The sequence below is a fragment of the Pan troglodytes genome, chromosome 3 (genome assembly GCF_028858775.2).
Source record: "Pan troglodytes isolate AG18354 chromosome 3, NHGRI_mPanTro3-v2.0_pri, whole genome shotgun sequence".
Lineage (NCBI taxonomy): Eukaryota > Metazoa > Chordata > Mammalia > Primates > Hominidae > Pan > Pan troglodytes.
Window position 1 is genome coordinate 159,882,017 of NC_072401.2, and position 7,477 is coordinate 159,889,493.

The window sequence follows — 7,477 nt, forward strand, 5'->3', positions numbered from 1 at the left end:
AGAGCCCCCACCCAAAGACTTATCTTGGCTCAAAATGACAATAGTGCCAAAGTTGAGAGACTGCTTTTGAATCTCCGTTTGAATGCATATTAACATATGTTAAACAGAATCGTGTTTTTGTTTTTATTCACCAAACCTATTTCTCCCCTGACCTTTCCCATCACACTTAATGGCACCATGATGAAGCTGATTGCTCAGGTCACAACCTGGTAGTTTTTCTTGAAACCTTGATAGCCCATTCTAGTTGATTTTACCCCCTAATAACACCTCATTTTTTATCTCCACTACCTCTAGCATAGTCTACCTCTCACTAGGGCTACTGGATACGTTTCTAGTCTGTCTCCACTTTTTTCAGTCTTGCCTACCCCAGTTCATTTTCCACACAGATGTCAAGGAGATCTTCTCATTGCACGTTGAAAGAATCCAAATTCCTTAGCAGGGTCTTCAAGGGAGGCATTCATGATCTGGGCCCTGCTGATCTCTTTAACCACATTTTGTGGCTGTCATTCATTATGCTTTAGAAAAGTTAGCAACCGTATTTTCTGGATGACACTGAACCTTCTTCCAGGTCCAGAATTTTTTGCATATTATTTCTTCTGCCTGTAATGCTCTTCCTCCACTTCAAGCTTAGATCTCAGCTTAAATATGCCTGCCTCTGGGAAGCTTTGTTGACCCCTCAACCTGTAACACATCTGATATGGTTTGAATCTGTGTCACTACCCAAATCTCATGTCAAATTGTAATCCTTAATGTTGGAAGTGCAGCCTGGTGGGAGGTGATTGGATCATAGGGGCAGATTTCCCCCCGGTATTGTTCTTGCAATAGTGAGTGAGTTATCATGAGATCTGGCTGTTTAAAGGTATGTGGCATCTCCTTGCCCGCTCTTGCTCCTGCTCCCACCATGTAAGATGTGCCTGCTTCCCCTTTACCTTCCACCATGATTATAAGTTTCCTGATGCTTCTTCCCCAGCCATGCTTCCCATACAGCCTGTGGAACTATGAGCCAATTAAACCTCCTCCTATGCTTTTAAATTACCCAGTTTCTACTAACACAACATCCTTTCTGTTACCTTTTAGAATATTTATTGCAATTTTCAATTTGACTGTACATCTTCTATCCTAAATGTAAGCTTCAAAAAGTCAAGAACCATATCTGTTTTGTTCACTAGTTATTGGGCCTGGAATATGTCAGGCATTCAGTAACAAACAACATTTGTTAAAGCAATTAGTTACCACCTACCAGAAATTTTAACAGGAGTGATCACTAGGCTAACATCAGCTGAAGAGGTTCTCTTAGTCTTGAATTCATAAGGACTTCAAGTTTAGATGCATGTGACTGAACACACACTAAAGAATAACCTATATATACAATTAAAAAATAGTTAACACATTGGATAATATAGAGAAATATGCCTATAATATTCATACATATGTTATAAGTGCATATATATATAATTATATACATATTTATGCATATACATATGCTCATATATATTTGATGAATTTATGTATATTGAATGTATACATATAACAATATATCTTATATAATGCATTAAATCCATAGATATTATATCATGTAAATATACATTATAATTTGGTTCTAATATTCAAAAGTAATATTGGAATTGGTGAAACTTTTATGTAGCTGTGACATTGGAGACATCTTTCGTCCAGGTGCTTATCACATTTATTGTCCTGGTTCTGAGTAATTTGCTGGTTTTTCTATGTTTCAGAAGGTCCTATATCCAATACCAAACTTCTGCAGAATAATCACTTTATGTCTTAGTCTCTTTCTTTTCTATTGTCCAACATTCAAGTTTTTTGCTCATTATCAGTATTTTTGTAACTTAATATTTTGCTACTCTTAACTGGAAACTAGGTGCTTCAAGTTTTTGGATTGTGATGGGGAAATACATTAATAAAAACAAATCAACTACTGTGGAAGTGCATGTCTTGATAAATAGAATTTATGGAGGTTTGCTTTTCAGTAATAACATCTTGTAAAATGGCTTTTGTCTTAACCACTTCTTTGGGAACAGCTTCTCCCTCTCACTTGTATGTTATGTCAGTGGAATAGATTTAATAGATTATCTTGGCTATATAAGAAAGAACACAGCATCCTGAAAAAGCACCTCATTCCCTCAAAGAAAACTAGATTGAAGTCATGAATTTCCTATTACTTTGTGTGTCAAATTCTCAGATATCCCCTTGGCTATGAGCTTTAATGCTGCCTGATGTTCCTGATGAGATGGCAGCACAGAGAATCCCAGGATTATTAGAAAAAACTGTGCTTGCCTATAAAGAGAGACATTTATGTTTTTAACTCTCAATCTTTCCCAATCCTCAATATAAGCCAACTCTTATATAAGCCAACCAAATAGATATTGGGTTGTTGAATATATATTGGAGTGTTACTGCTATTTTTAAGGGTGTTGTCATCCCTACAACTGGTAACAAGAGTGCAAAAATAATATTTCAATCAAAGCAATGCTATCAAATTTTATGAAGTATCACTTTTTGGTCATGAAAATAAACTTTTTTATATGACTCTGAATGAAAGTAAGAATTCTTTTCAGTACAGAGCTGATTTTATATGAGTTTAAATCTGTTCTTTGTTTTTCCAATCTCTTGCTTTAAAACACACTAACTAATGAGTTGACCAAGCTCTACTGGCCATTATATCTACTTGCAAACTAGCAAATTCAGTTTTCAACATAACAACACAAAGTAAAATGAAGTGGAATGCTGTGATTTTAAGGGGGCTTTGCCCTCCTTTGTTCTGTGAACTTTGCCAGCTTTCACATCATAGCAGTCTCACAGCCCTTTGTTCAAACTCACAACATTGAATGTAAAGAATGGCTTTACATTGTCATTTTCTTACTGGAGAAATCCAAATGCATCAAGAAAAATGCTCACAGGGCTTGGAACAAAAAGAGGTATTTATTTTACATGTGCCCTTGTTCTGTGTAACTCAGCATCATGACAAATGCATTGGGATTGCAATTGAGAGTTGAAGTTCTCTTCACCTCTTGTGAATCATCAAGCCCAAACGCATGGCCCAACATGATAACCCTTTTAAATATTAGGTACTGATACTGGGGAACATTGATGATTACCACCATCTCATACACTTGAATAAAGACAGAGTTGAGAGAGATATTGCAGACTTAGGCTGTTTGCTCTACCAGAAGTCTATTAGTCAATCTTTCCACTTACACACCTGGCTATGGTTTCTCTAATTTATCCCACTGTGGATAAGAAATACAATTTATTTCAGGGAAGCCAGTTTGACAGAGTAGAGAGAGCACTGGATGAACTTGGGAAGGTGGTGTGGCTCAGCTGTCATAAGCGTAAGTGGGGAAGTCCAGCCGATTTGGATCTGAATCCAAGGCAGTTTGGTCACTTCTTGGCAGTTTGATCTTGAGTAAATTATTAGCTTCTTCATCTTTCCATTTTCTCATTTTTCTGATAGAGCTGTTGTGAAGAATAAAGTAGAAATTATTTTTGAAGTGAATTGTGCCATGCCTCTCTAGCAGTAAGAACATGACACAAGTAGCTATTATTAAGGTGGCACATCTGATACACGTTTTTCTGTCCTCAACTCTCTAGACCTCACATGCAATCATGTTCCCAATGTAAATGGAAAATTTATACCAGATGAGTTCAGATAAACTGACCAAGTTTCCAACTGTGTCATTCTCTCTATTATTTGCCCCTTGCTCTTTCAATGAATTTTAATGGCATCCAATACTTACATAAGAAACATTTAAAGAGTTGAAAGATAAGATAGGCAAGAGGTTTGTAGAGGTAGTCAGCAAGGGTGAGGCTATCATTTGCTTAGATAGTAGGAAAAAAGCTATGGATCTCTTTGAAAGTAACAATGCAGTGGAGGGAAGTGGGGAGGGCACTAAGGTGGGTGAGAAGGGCACATGAGAAGGGTCAGAATATCAAAGGTGCGTCTCTGCATTACAGCCAAGAGCAGGAGAGGGTCAGCATCAGTGAGAAAGGGAAAGATACACCAGAGACTTTATGCAAATGATATGGCTGGACATTGCAGAAAAGTTACCTCAATAACTAGTAATAACTAGTCAGAAACTAGTTATTACTAGTCAGAATAACTAGTCAGAATAACCAGTCAGAAACTAGTTATTACTAGTCAGAATAACTAGTCAGAAAGTGCCTTGAAAAGGCTCCTAGAAAAAAATAAATTGAGGTAGCAATTTTGCAATACACTCAGAAACAAAGTGCAAAAAGAAGAAAAGAGGATTGCCAGTAATGGAAAAAAGAGATTGAGGATGTTGAAGGCCCTTGAAGGGGACTATTTTGCAACATAGGAAAGCCAGCTCACAGAGAATGGCTTCTTGAACTTCCTCTCTGTTTCCCATTTCTCCTCCTCTTCAAAAAATGTCATCCATTTTATTCAGGACAGAACAATTTGCCAAATGTGCTATTTAAATATTGGTTTTAGAACATTTTCTTGATTTAAAAGTACACTACCAAGATTGGCAAAAATCCAAGCTATTTCTTTCTGTAGTCTTTGTCATGATTTATAGGGTAGGTTTTTTTCTACCAAGGATAAAATGGAAGAAGACCAGAATGTAAAATTGCACAAAATACACAATTACTGACCAAAAAAAAAAAAAAATACATTGACTAGAGCTATTACGAAGGGTATTTTATATTATTCAAAAGATTCTGATTATCTTTTCAAAGATGTCTGAAAACTAATTTTTTTTTTAGTAGGAACATTTGAAGAACAGAAGGGGAAGACTAAGGGAATTCTATATAAAATAAATTTCTCTAATGTATGAATAGTATCTGGCTAATGTTCCTGATTCTGTTATACACACAGACATTAACTGTTACAGTTTAATGATTAAAGGCTTGAAGAAAGGAAGTTACTAGAGACAAATGCATTCAATTCTTGTTCCCTGAGCTATCCCACGACCTAAAGCAATGCCTGGCATATAGTTGGCACTCAGTAAATATTTGTTACATGAAGGAGTAAATAAAGCCCTAGAGAAATCAAATTAGCAAGTGAATTCTTTAATCATCGCCAGCTGAGCACTACTTGAGCCACGAAAATCCCAAAGTGTAAATGGAATCTCACGGTTTGGGGTAACTCAGCCTGAGTTGAGCCTCTTATCCTGGTCATCCTAGTAACTTGGTGTATAGGCAACTGTGAAAATAAATCAGTCTGTTCATTATGAAAAGAGAAAAAGAAAACAATCTAACTCTTTATATGGATTGGCTGTTTTGTGTGTGTGTGTGTGTGTCTAAATTTTTCTCAATGATGTATCCTCAGGTGATCTTCTCTCTGGTTTAGATCAGCCTCTTTAGAGAAGACTATTGGTGTGACTAAAGCTAAGAAAAGTATATCTAAAGCCTGAAGTGCCTGTTTTGCATAGTGTTTCTAGAACGTTTTTAAAGCTGTTTCCCTTAGCAACGATATTTTTCTTAGAATGGTTAGTAAATTACCTTTGAATCTTAAAATATGTAATGGTCCACAATTATGTACAAAAACACTTCAGAATTAGTCCCATCCTACTTCATTCCTTGATTATCTCATGCCTATGTAACTCCTAAAGCTTTCTAAATTTCTTCCCATGTCTTCCTTATTCCTTTCCACAACATACACACCAATCTACTCTAACAAATATCTTCATCACATGGCTGCCTTTTTAAAGAATTTATAATAACCTCTCAATAAAACAAAATAGGAAAAAGAGCAAAACATTATTTGTTGCAAATCACTGAAACAAATAAAGAGGATGAAACTATGGGAAAGAATGCTGCATTTAGCATAAAATTGGTAAAATGACTACTACCAAAAATAGAGCCTAGGAGAAATAGCAGCTATATATAGTAGCATTTACGCCAATTGGAGGAGAACCAACACAACTATGCATATTTGCCAGGTAATAAGCAATGTGTAGCTTTTTTGTTTTTAATTGGGTTCTAAGATACCTAAGAAGGATCTTTTATTTGGTCTTTCAAAGACTGGAGATGGGAGGAAGGGGGTGCATATTTGTGGGGGTCTAGTTCTGCAGCATGGAAAAGCACAGGAGGAGGGCTGACTTAGTGTCTCTAGAGATACTCTGCCTCATTGTTCTGAGAACAAAGCCCTAACCTAGTATCTAGAGATGCTGTCTTATTATTGCGAGAACAAAGCCCTAACCTAGTATCTAGAGATACTCTGTCTTATTATTCTGAGAACAAAGCCCTAACCTAGATATGCTGCCTGGTAGGTAGGGAGGGAAGTCAGAAGACAAGAACAAAACAGTAACTGCTGCTGAGCACAGAAAATGCATAGTATATCCCACACAAAAGTACAGAGCAATACCTGTGCTCTAGAGCAGCACTGGTCAACAGACATTCTACAGTGATGGAAATCTGTATCTTGATGCTGATATGGTAATGCAGTATTCAATGTCAATTAATTTAAATTCAATTCCAAAAACTTTAATTTCTCTGAAAACCTAGATCAAAACAAATATGAAAAATTTATAGCAAACAAATCACTGAAAGATGAAAACTGAGCTGGAAAAGCAGAAAAGAGACTTGAAGATAATAAAGTAATTGGAAGAATTAAAACTAATTAGAAGCAGTAAGAAGTAGAATAGATATTGCTGAAATAGAATGAGGTATATAAAGAAAACACTTGAGGAAATAGTACATATAATAAAGAAAAAAATAAAGAAAAGGAAGCAAAGAAGGAAAATAAAATTGATTTGAAAGCAGATTCCATACATACATCATAAGTTTTTCTTAACCTGAAAATAGAACAAATAAAACCAAAAATATGTTCATATATATATTGTAAAATCTTCCTAAAATAAAGTAAAATGTAAATATGTCGACAGCATATTTTGTTTCAGGAAAATACAATACAGAATGACCAACTTTAAGATGAGTCCTGAGAACGTATTCCTCAAAGAATATATGAAGGAAAAATAAATCCAAAAAAAAAGAAAAAAAATCAAGAAAGAGTTCAATGAGCCTTAAAATTGGAAAGCAAATCACCTAAAAGTTAGAGGGAAAAAAAACAGAGTTGCCTCAGAAATCTTATCACAATGTTCAATGTCAGATGACAGTGCTAGAATATGTCTACAGACTTTCAAGGGAAAAAATAAGAACTCCAGATTTTATATCAGCCAGATCATTGTTTACATACATAAACATAACAGAGTGAGATTCACAAATGAACAAAGCTCAGTGAAGATGGAACTTATGAGTATGTATGTAAAAATTGCTTGATAATGAAGCCAGTCAAAAATGAAATGAATGAAATAAAATAAAAACATCAGGAAGGAAGAAGTTGTAATTGATGGTGGGCATGAAATCCATTCAAATGTAGAACTAATGCACCTGTGACAGAGTAGGAAACAGAAGGTAAATATTAAGGATAGTAACAATGTAAGAATGATGGTAAATTTTTTAAAAGTTAATTTGTGAATGGAGGAAGTAGGGGAAAAAT

At 35.4% G+C, this 7,477-nt stretch overlaps 1 long non-coding RNA gene across 1 annotated transcript; it reads right to left on the reverse strand.

Moving 5' to 3' along the window:
• Positions 1 to 3,251: 3,251 nt before the first annotated feature.
• LOC134809842 (uncharacterized) lies at positions 3,252 to 6,543 on the reverse strand. Its single transcript, XR_010156400.1, has 2 exons — positions 6,344 to 6,543; positions 3,252 to 3,474 (listed from the first exon to the last, which is right to left on the reverse strand). It is a non-coding gene; the product is annotated as an uncharacterized LOC134809842 (long non-coding RNA).
• Between the last annotated feature and the right edge of the window lie 934 nt (positions 6,544 to 7,477).